The following is a 10,684-nucleotide window of genomic DNA, read 5'->3' as shown; positions in this document are numbered from 1 at the left end:
TTTGAAGGCTTGTGCCTTCAGAGGGACCTCTCCAAGGAGCAGCCCCAGCTCACTCCAGATCCCCTTCCTTCCTCCTCTTCCTCCCTAGCGCCAGGGACCACTTTCAGCAGATCTCACTTCTTGAAAGCTCTACCCATCTGGTACTTAAAACCCCCCACGAAAAATCAGAGAGGGTGACAAAACATGAGAGACTCCTACTTCTGGAAAAACAAACAAGGGGTAGTAGAAGGGGAGGTGGGCAGGGGGATGGGGTGACTGGGTGACGGGCACTGAGGTGGGCATTGACGGGATGAACGCGGGTGTTATACTATATGTTGGCAAATCAAACTCCAATAAAAATATACATATAAAATATAAATAAATAAAATTTGAAAATAAAATAAAATCGCCCACAACATTCTAGATTAGATGCATCCAGCTGTGGCATGAACATGTGCAATGACAGGGAGCTCATGATCTTTTGACTCATGACACTTTAGGCTGCTCTGACCCCTATAGCATTCCTTCTTCTTTTGAGCCATAATCTGCCCATTGAACTTCTGTTGGTTCTGCCCTCGAGGCACCACACAGACCTGACCAATAACTATTCACTCACCAGAGGCACACTGCATCCCAGCCAGCATGCTGGCATAGTCTCAGTCCCCAGGAATTCACAGGCTGTCAGTGGTTTGGGGAATAGGATAGATAAGTGTTGAGATCAACATAAGGCAAGGTGCTGGAGAACACATAGAAGGGCTATCTCATCCAGTCTTGAAAGGTCAAGAGGAAGCTTCCCATAGGAAGTGATATTTTCTCCAAGGCCTGCAGAACAACACCCAGGTAGGCCCCAAAGGCCCAGAGAAGCAGCCACTACTCACAAGGAATGGGAAGACTATTGCCTTTCAAATACTTCGTTTATTCTCAAAAAACAAACACTGGAGGATGCCAATGGTGGCAGCCTTGCCTCCTTGTCTGTTTAGTGAAATACCCAGATGTTGAAAGGAGCGTTACCACAGAGAGTTCCCCAGGGATGGGGAGTGTAGCTGGGTGCTCTCTCGCCCCTGCCAACACCTGCTCACACTGACCTGACACACAGTAGGTGTACAACCCACATGTGTGGAATGGACCCAGCAGCCTTTGGGTGATTTCCCAAGCATGGTCCTGATGCTTTCCAGCCAGCTTCGCTGTGAATGGTGGGTGAAGCCAGGGTAAGGTGAGAGACAAGGGGGAGATGGAGGGGGCATAAGAACTTCATTTTAGGAAGCAACTGAAAGACGGGTATGCCTTCACACCTTCCTCCTCCCATCAGATCTGGGCTCCTGAGCAGCACAGGCTTAGGAGGATAAGCTGGATCGAGATGGGCTTTATCTCTTAAAGTCACATCACTGTGTGTATGAAAAGGCAGGAGGTCTCCCCAGAAGAGGAAGCCCTGGCCATTCCTTGAGGAAGAGCTCTCAGACCCACTTGTCTCTGAGCCCTGAGCCCATCCTCTTGTGCTCACCCCAAACCTGCCACCTCATCCAACCTAGCACCCTCCACAAGACACTTACAGGGGCAGGTTGCAGGGCTGCCAAGGATGGGGAACCAGACTAATTTCCAGGCCCAGGGGCCCAGCTGGGAGCTGGATCAAATCCCACGCATAGATCTTAACCTGTCTGTCTTTGAGAAGGAACCCAGAAAGTTTTCCCTTGGGGCCTGAACCCCATTCCTGGTTGCCCTGCCCAGTTGATCCTCTAGCTCTCCAGTTCCTGGACCACCAGGACCTGATAACCTGGTCCACTCCCTCCAAGAGGCAAATTCAGATCTCTTGGGCAGACCCGGTGGCTCAGCTGTTTAGTGCCGCCTTCAGCCCAAGGCTGATCCAGGGCGTGATCCTGGAGTCCCGGGATCGAGTCCCATGTTGGGCTCCCTTCATGGAGCCTGCTTCTCCCTCTGCCTGGGTCTCTGTCTCTGTCTCTCTCTCTGTCTCTGTGTGTGTGTATGTGTGTGTGTGTGTCTCATGAATAAATAAATAAAATCTTTAAAAAAAAATTCAGATCTCTTGGAACTCAAATGACATTTTAACTCGTGGCCTAGTCACTAAGGAGGGGCCTGACAAATCTTTGTGTGATTTGAAGAGGATACATCCCCAACCTCCTCAGGGATCCATCGCAGATGCCTGTTTCCAGCCCAAACTCTGAAATCAGACTTTCTGTTTCCAGATAAGGTAAGCCAGGTGACTGTACCTGACCTCGCCTTCCACAATGGACCACCACAACACAGTCTCCCCAAGCCTGGAAGCCACCAGGCCACAGACCTCCGAGTGTGGCCCGGACTCTTCAGAACTTGGTATTTGGCACAACCGAGTCAATACAGAAATCTATTTCCAAGTCCCTTGGAGAAAACCTGCCAAAGCAAGCCGGCCAAGTCTCCATTCAGCAGCCAACCCTCCCCAGGATCCTGCCCCAGGTCCCATCAAAGTCAAGCATCATCAGAAACTCAAGTTTGGGGTCAGCTTTCTGAAAAATCTGAAATGTGGAGAGTTTACCTCTCAATGAGAATTTCCATACCACACCCCTGCCCTGTGCTTCCACCTAGACAATGCAATTTTTGTTCTTATTTAACAAGGAAGTAAAAACAAAATAAAACAAAAACAAAAACAAAAACTGGAGCCAACCCCAAACAAAGGCCTCTCCCCCGGTCAAATCCTGCAGTCTAATTAAGCTCGGCTCCCACCTCTTGCCAGGAGAACCAGTTTGCCCAGACTTAAAGCGATTACCAGCTCACTTGCGGTGCATTTGGTACATTCCTGCAGAAACAGAGCTCTGGGCTCTTGCTCTCAGAGGCACTGTGGTCAGATGATCGAGGCTCATTTCTTTGTTTTCCCTTCCCATGGTGGGGTCTGTTGGTTTTGCTGAGCTCATAAAAGGCAAGGACTCACTTTCTCAGGTTACAAACACAGCAGCCCTGTCCTGGTCTTGTACTCACGGTGCTAATGGCTGGACCTTTCCAGCATACATTTCTTGATCACATAGGAGTTGTCAGCATTTTTCCCGGCATTTGCTTCACCTGTAGAAGTTACCAATTCTCTTTCCATCTCTTTCCATCCATGTCGACAAGGCGAGGCTGGGCAGGCTCTCCCTAGCTCTGTGCCCTGGACCCCTCTGCTCCCCATTCTGTGTCAATGGGTCAACAGACTGATATAGTGCCAATCCAGCCCCTGCTGAGGACTCATGAACACCGTGCTCCTAGGAAGAAAGCCTGCTGCTTCCCAGACCTCCCTCAGCACTCAGGGATCTCAGTTCCTGGTACCATGTCCCCTGGGCCCCACGTGGTGGGTACTTCCTTCGTGAGTGCCAATCCATCCTGTGCAATCCTGAGAATCCCCAGTTTATCAACGACCCTCTGAGCTCAAGCTATTATTTAGTAACCTCTCCAAGCATCTACTATGTACCAGATCCTACACCAGGTGCTGGGGTTGCAAAAAATGGGTACAATGTGATACCTCGAGGAGCTTACAGTTGAAAGAGTCCCTGACAAACAAAAGAGTTATTATTATACATCCATTTATGCAGCAACATTTATTCCAATTCTGCTTGGCGCTTACAGTGCTAAGATGAACCCACAAGAGGGAACGTAACCAAGATTTATTGAGGACTTAGGATGAGCTGGGCTCTGTGCCGAGTACTTGGGTTGATCTTATTTAATCTTCAAAATTATTTCCATCCTACAAATAGAAAACCTGAGGTGGGAGAGAATAAAAGTAATTGGCCCAAAAATGCACAGATGGTATAGACAGAGCTGGAGTTTCTGCCTGCAATCCTTGATTTTCCCACTAAACACACTCCTTGTCCTGCTGCTGGGGTGGTGGGGAGATGAGCAATAGAGCGAGGCAGGTGCTCTGACACACCTTGAACCACTTCCCCCCACCCCGTCCCCTCTTTGTTGAGGTTCTCGGCCAGCTCCATGAGCCCCAAGCTCCTCCAACACCCAGCTGAGGACGAGAAGGTGACACATGCCCAGGAGGGTCCATGGCCCTCGCTGAGGCTACTTCTGAGGCCTCCTCTGCATCCCGCTTATGACGGTGCTGAGCCTTCTGACTTTTCCTGGCTCACTGGGAGGCTCCTTGCTAGTTGGCCACCGCGTCCTGGGAGGAGGCTGGACCACACTAGCCTGCTAGAAAACTCAGGGCTTTCTAAGTCTGATTAGCAACCCTTTTCCCTTTGAGTTGTTTCTGCCTTCCTTGCAGTTCATCTTGATTTGTTCTTTCCAACTTGGCAGGCCACCAACTATACAGTCTGTGCTTCCTACCATTACCCATGAAGTAAAAACTTTGAACAATTCTCCCTTGGCACAGCGAAACGCACCTTCCGAGAAACCAGGCTGGCTAATTTATGTTGGTGTTATCTTGTGCTTGGAGTCTGGCTCTCCATGTGGCCTACAATTCTAGACTTCCTCAGAGGAAGTTTGTAGCCACAAGATGGCTCAGCCTAGAGACGGGGGATGGATGGTTAGATGGACCCTACCGTGGACAGAGTCAGCTCGGTTATGTGACCAGATATTACCCTTTCCCTTATTTGGCCATTGCTGAAGAATGTGTATTTTACAAGTGACTTTTTGTTAGCACTCATATAAATAATACTTTTTATTCTGTCAGAGTCTCATTTATAATCTTTCTACCATTAAATAGCAAATGCATTCCTGCATTCCTTTTAGGTGCCTCCAGAAGGTTCCAATTGTTTATCCAAAGGTCAAACAAGTTCTGGAATGAAATGACATCAATCATTAACAAAGTGATGAGAAACTTGCTTCTGGTAACATTTGTTTCTTCCCTTTTCAGCATTCAAGAGAGAAGGAAAATAGCTCTAAATGACGACCAGGGGACAGAAGTCAGAGAGTTCTAGAAGCCCAAGGTTTGGTTCTATAACCTTTAGAATGGTACTTTCAGGTCACGATTTCTAAATTGAAAAACCTGGGCCAGTCGTGCCAAGCTCCCAACCCAGAGTCCAAAATGACCCAGCTTCCTCCAACGCTCCAAGCTCAGCCTACAGTGACTGTGGTTGAGCACATCCAGCCACCCAGGCGGTCCTGGAGAGGGTGGCCCACAGCCTTGGAAATGTGCTCCAGCTACTGCCAGCTCATCCCAGGATCCCTGGGAGTACTTCCCCAAGAGCTTGTTGGGCCAAGCACCCTGTGGGATCCAGAGAAGGCCTTCTCTCAGTTGGTATTGTCAGCACCCAAAGCCCTGCCTTATGGGAGCACTTTCTTAACCTCCCTGGACTCAGCCCCTGTGAAAAAATAGTAGGTCACTCATCACTGCTGCGTCACATGAATTCATGTCAAAACAACAATTTCCCTGCTTCCTTCTTTTCCTGGCACCTGAGGACCGCTGGAACCTCCATGCACCCCAGCCACTCTTTAACAATCCTTCCCCTAGATCCCCACAGCAGCTGTTTCCAATCTCTGTCACTTCCTTGGCTCTCTTAAAAGTTGGTGCTCCCTAGGGAGCAAGGCCTGACTAGCACACACTGAAGTGGTTCAGTCAGTTAAGCATTCAACTCTTGATTTCGGCTCAAATCATGATCTCATGGCCATGGGATGGAGCTCCACTCTGGGCTCTGTGCTCAAAGGGAAGCCTGCTTGAGATTCTCTGCCCTGCCTCTAAAATCAATCAATCAATCAATCAATCAATCTTAAAAAAAAAAGTTAGTAATCCCTAAATTTCTGTCATTTCCTTCCTTCCTTCCTTCCTTCCTTCCTTCCTTCCTTCCTTCCTTCCGCTGCTTATTGGGGTACCAGTATGTGCTAAACATCATACTGGGTGTTAGGGACACAGCAGGGACACAGCAGACATGGGCTCTAGTCTCACTATGGAGATTCTGATCTAGTTTACAGAATCTTCCTCTACATACTCTTCCCAGGGCATCTTATCCCTTCTCCAAGACTTCTGCTGCCACTTGTGCTCTGGTGGCTCTCTCTTTGCTCAGCTGACCCATAAACCCATTCAACTATGTGCCAGACAGTGCCACCTAGGCATCCTGACTTGTGGCTGGCCATGAGGAAACCACTCTCCATGTAGAGAAGGACAGTTGACCATCACGACCACAAATCTTATCCCAGAATTCTTTTATCCTGAGGAGACCTGTTCTGATTCCAGATGAAACCACCATGATGGGAGCCCCCAGATGTGCTGCCTCTCTTTTCCACCTGCCCAGACATGAATGACGTTCTTCACAGCAGAGCTAAAGCCAGGCTAGAACATTTGGCCAGACTTTGTTGAAGGTTCTAAAAGAATAGAAGGGAATTTGAGGCACTAGTGGTTGAGCGCCTAACTCTTGGTTTTAGCTCAGGCCATGATCTCAGGGTCATGAAATCAAGCCCCATGTCAGGCTCATCACTCAGAGTCGAATCTTCTTGAGATACTTTCTCCCTTTCTCTCTGCCCCTCCCCCCACTCACGCACACTCTCTCTCCCTCTCAAATAAATAAGTAAATAAAATCTTTTTAAAACAATAAAAGAACAGGGACGCCTGGGTGGCTCAGTGGTTGAGCGTTTGCCTTTGGCTCAGGGCGTGATCCCAGGATCTGGGATGGAGTCCCACATCGGGCTCCTTGCATGGAGCCTGCTTCTCCCTCTGCCTATGTCTCTGCCTCTCTCTCCCTTTCTCTCTCTCTCTGTCATGAATAAATAAGTAAAATCTTCAAAAAAAAAAAAAAAGATAAAAGAACAGAGGGAACTTTATAATCTACCAGTTTTAAGTTGCAGTTGGCTGTTGGCTAAAATTTCTCCTGAAGCCTACTGACCTGGATGGCCCATAGGATCTCTGTCTATCTTGGCCACCCGCTTAGAGCAGAAGCCTCCTTCTCTCCCCACATCCCATCGTCACACAGCAAGACCTTAAAATTACCTAAAGCAACTCCTCAGGGAGACAAAGGAGCTCCCTTTCCTCATGACCTAAATTCCACTTTCTAAAACCTATCTTCCTTCCACAGAAGTTTGATCTGATGAATGTCTCTTCCCTTCGGGGGAGACTTTTCTCATCCATGTCGATGGCAGCCTTTCCTCATGGCCTGAACAGCACACACTAGTCTAACTGTACAGAAAGTACATGGATTGTGGTCTGAGAAGGAAGGTGAGAATGAGAAGGATAGTGTTCATCCAAAGGTACCCCATACTCTGTGCATATAAGACCATACTCAACACAGCCATCTGGTGCCCTGCCTCCAAATCTGCCCATTCTCTGTTTATTTTTGCCTTAACACTAATAGCATCAGCATCCTCAATGGCACCCAAGCCAGAACGCTGGTGGTCAGCATAGCGCCTCCCACTCCTATTCCCATACCTTCTACCTCCTGGATGCTTTTCCGATCTACCCTCTCCTCCTGTTGGTGCCTTGGTTCAGGCCTTCTCATCTCTATCTGAAACAGGGAAAAGTCTTCCTCATTGACCTACTTGCCTCCGGCTTTCCCTGCTCTAATCCATCCTCCACACGGCAGTCAGGGCGATTTTTCTCGAATCGTTATTCCACCATATATGTGAGGTTGTCGTCCTGGACCCAGACAGCCTGGATTCAAATATGTATGAGTTCTATGACCATGAGCAAGTTGTCTAACCTCTTATGGCTCAGTTATCCCACCAGGAAGTGAGGAAAACAGTACCTACCTGAGCACGGTCATAGAGATTGTGGTATACTGCTTCTAAAATGGCTCCCAAGGATCCCACCTTCTTGTGTGCATGCCCTTGGGTGATGTCTTCCCACCGAGTGTGCTTTAGACCCAGTTACTTGCTTCTAATAAATAGAATACAGCAAAAGTAATGGGATGTCACTTCCAAGATTAGATTATAGAAGATTTGGATGCCTGTCTTGCCCCTACTCTCCCTTCCTCTGGCTCTTCTCTCTCACTTGCTCTGATAGAGCGAACCTCCATGTTGTGATTGCCCTACGGAGAGGCCTACATGACAAGGAGCCGAGTGTGGCCTCAGTCAGTGAGAAACTGAATCCTGCCAGCAACCAAGTGAGTGTGCTGGAGAGCAGATGCTTCCCCAGGGGAGTCTTGAGATAAATCTAGCCCCAGCCAATACCTTGGTTACAGTTTTAGGAGGAACCCTGAGCCAGAGCACCCAGCTAAGTAAGCCGTGTCAGGATTCCTGACTCATAAAAACCGTGAGTAGTAAATGTTCTGAGCCACTAAGTTTTGAGATGATCCGTGATGCAACAACAGATAACTAATACTGAGATTACATAAACCGATACAAATTAAGGGCTTGGAATAGGACCTGATGCAGAGCTAAGAAATATTAGCTCTCACCATCATCATTATTATTGCTTGTTCAGACCTCTTGCTAGACAGAAAGCTCTAGAAGGGGATGGAGGATGCCTGCCTATTTGTCTACTGAGTCCTAAGCTCCTGGCATAATGCTAAGCACAGAGAGAGACTTTTCGTCAACAGGAAATATTTATTTTTTTTAAAGATTTATTTATTTACGAGAGAGAGAGAGTGTGAGAGAGGCAGAGACACAGGCAGAGGGAGAAGCAGGCTCCACGCCGGAAGCCTGACGCAGGACTCGATCCGGGGACTCCAGGATCGTACCCAGGCCAAAGGCAGGCACTAAACCGCTGAGCCACCCAGGGATCCCCTCAACAGGAAATAGTTAAAAGTAAAGAATAGGCAGGAAGGAATGAACTGGGTGCTCCAGATGCTTGCTTACCTCTCAGGCCAGGAAAGGGGATTCTGAGAGTTGGGGGCGGGGGACGGGCAGCCTGAGTGCCCAGGTGCTCCCTCCGAAAACGGACCAAGGAAAGTAGGGAGGAACTGTCCCCCTACAGGCTGGAATACAAGGTCCCTTTGTGGCTGGAGCCCAGGCTGCATGTTTCCCGGGAGCAGTTACCACAAAGCTCGCCCTTGTTTCAGCCCCACATCCCTGGAAGGCACAGAGAAAACAATGAAACGATCATCACCAAACTTCTCTCCTGGCCTGTGTGTGGACAGCGAGGGCAGGGGAGTGGCTCTGTGTGACTTGGCTGGGTCACATCATTTTTCTTTGCTGAAGAAATATACGCCAGAGGGCCTAAAAGTAAAAGGTAGTTCTCACCCAAAAGAGCTTTATCCCCCAGAGGTTAGGCCCCTTAGTAATACAAAGAAGCTGCATCTCCTACCTGGTACACATTACTGGGTCCTGCTTTAAGACTCAGATCCAATGCTCCCTCCTCCATGAAGTCCTCCCTAACTTCCCAGGCTTCTGTTGGATCCTGGGCCTAATGCCATTTGAGCAGGCTGTGTTCAAGGTACTAGCAAATGCATTCCCTGGAACTGCCAAGCCCACCAGGCCCAGGGCCTTACCCTATTTGCCTTTGTGCTCTCATCTCGGCAACACTGACGAAGTAGGTGCCAACGTTGAATGAATTATAGAGAGCAGTTGCATTTTGAATTCAGGAGTGGCAGAAATAAATCTCTAGGAGGGTGTGAAAGCCCCTTTGCACAAGAATGTAAAGAAGATAAGGGGTGTGTGTGTGTGTGTGTGTGTGTGTGTGTGTGTGTGTGTTCGGTTTGTCCTAGAAAGAAATCACTGGGAAAGTGCTGCACTCTCTGGGGTAAGGAAGTCTGGACTGCAGGGAGAGAACCCCAAATCTGAGGAATTCCAGCTACTTTCCTACTAGATGACTTCCCTCCTCTGCGGGTGGACAAGGACTCTCCCTTATGTCATGCCAGTAGTTCTCAAAGTGTGGCCCCCAGACCAGCAGTGTCAGCATCACTTAGGACCTTGCTAGAAATTCAAATTTTTTGACCCCACCTTAGACCTACTGGATCAGAAACTCTGGGGGCTAGGCCTAGCCATCTGGGTTTTCACCAGCCCTCCTCCACGTCATTCTGGTGCATGCTGAAGTTTGAAAACTGCTATTCTAAGTACACTATTAAAGAAGTACTCACGTGTGAAAAAAAAATTTAGAAATACAATCCAGATTTATTTAGAATTAAGATTAAACGAAAACCTGCACCAGTGCCCCTTGCTATGAAATGCCCAGGATCAATGAAACACCCTACTATTCTCTATGAAACAGCTCAACAGGCAATTAGATGAACTCAGCACATTTATTTTAAATGTGCAAAATGAATTTTCATATCCTAAGAGTAACACCAGATGTTTTACCTCTTTTTCCTAATTGATTTTCCAGCCTACAGCAATTCGTCTTTATATTTTCCAGTTGGATCCTAATGCAGCAAGAAGAGTGTGTTCCGGCAGGATTATTAAATCCCATGCATTTTAAAACAAGCATAACTCAGGCCGCCATGCGTCATCTGGGTGGTTGTCTCCCCAAAATATTCAAAAAATAAAAAAACCAGATTATAGGTACCAGGCAGATTTGAGCAGCCAGAAAACCCAGAAAAGGCCCTTTCAGAGGGCTGGGTCTCCAGGCTCTTGGCTGGATACAAAGCTGAGTCCTGGGCATTGAGCCCAAGCCTGAGCTCTTCACAGAGTCCTGCACTCCCTGGTACAGAGGATTTGCTAGCTGTAAAACCCGCAAATCAACATTTTGTTTTTCAGTGGGAAGTTCTGTCTTTAAAATGAAGAAGGAAAAGAAGGCTCTGGGGATGGAGGTTGAGTGGGGCTAAGGGGCCAAGGAAGGGGGCAAGCCGTAGCCCAGGGAAGAAGCCAGCCTGGGGACCATCTCCCACTCTGCACTTGGGAGAAGCCCAGACAATTCCTGTCTGTTGGCTGATGGGCC

Source organism: Canis lupus, chromosome 17, assembly GCF_011100685.1.
Source record: "Canis lupus familiaris isolate Mischka breed German Shepherd chromosome 17, alternate assembly UU_Cfam_GSD_1.0, whole genome shotgun sequence".
Taxonomy (NCBI): Eukaryota; Metazoa; Chordata; class Mammalia; order Carnivora; family Canidae; genus Canis; species Canis lupus.
Note: the sequence above shows the minus strand (reverse complement) of the source record.